The 658-nt window shown below is 49.1% G+C and overlaps 1 non-coding gene across 1 annotated transcript; it reads right to left on the bottom strand.

Moving 5' to 3' along the window:
- Positions 1–273: 273 nt before the first annotated feature.
- TRNAR-UCU lies at positions 274–347 on the bottom strand. The gene has a single exon. It is a non-coding gene; the product is annotated as a tRNA-Arg (tRNA).
- Between the last annotated feature and the right edge of the window lie 311 nt (positions 348–658).

Genomic DNA, 658 nt, shown 5'->3' with positions numbered 1-658 from the left:
AAGATGGGACTTATGAGCAGTAGCGGGGGAACAAGTGGGATTAAAACACCTAGCTATTCAGGAGATACCAAAAGGAATGAGGAAAGGGGGATATGATGAAAGAGAGATGCCTTAGAAGGGGAGTACATGACTGTTATGTGCATCAGCTGTAGAGAGGATGTCATGAAAAGTCATTATCTTCCCATCTGAAGCCCTCAGGGGTGTTATAAATGTAATGGATTGGGACCTATAAAGGAACATGCATTAAAAGAAAAGAGACACCTGCCTGGAGATCATCTCTGCCGGGACTCGAACCCGGAACCTCTGGATTAGAAGTCCAGCGCGCTCGTCCATTGCGCCACAGAGACCTCACCATGAGTGCAGTATCGGCACCAGAACTGAAAAATGCCACACCTCCTGCATCACTGGAGGGGTCTCAACACCCCACTCTCATGGCATGGTACTGAGGCAGTGTGATAACCTGGTGTCCAGATCAATCTCCCTTGCAAATCAACATCTCTAGGCATCCCCTTCTGCCACAGAGACGGGCAGTAATTCTGGGTATGATCTATATCTCACTCAGCAGCAGGGATGCAGCAAAAACCTGGATGCAGGCTTGTATCTGCGTCTCTGGCAACCTTTCCGCAGCATCTGTAGCTCGACTGAGGGCAGAGCTAAA

The sequence above is a fragment of the Aptenodytes forsteri genome, unplaced genomic scaffold (genome assembly GCF_000699145.1).
Source record: "Aptenodytes forsteri isolate BGI_AS27 unplaced genomic scaffold, ASM69914v1 Scaffold276, whole genome shotgun sequence".
NCBI classification, from domain to species: domain Eukaryota; kingdom Metazoa; phylum Chordata; class Aves; order Sphenisciformes; family Spheniscidae; genus Aptenodytes; species Aptenodytes forsteri.
Note: the sequence above shows the minus strand (reverse complement) of the source record. Positions and strands in the feature narration are given on the sequence as shown.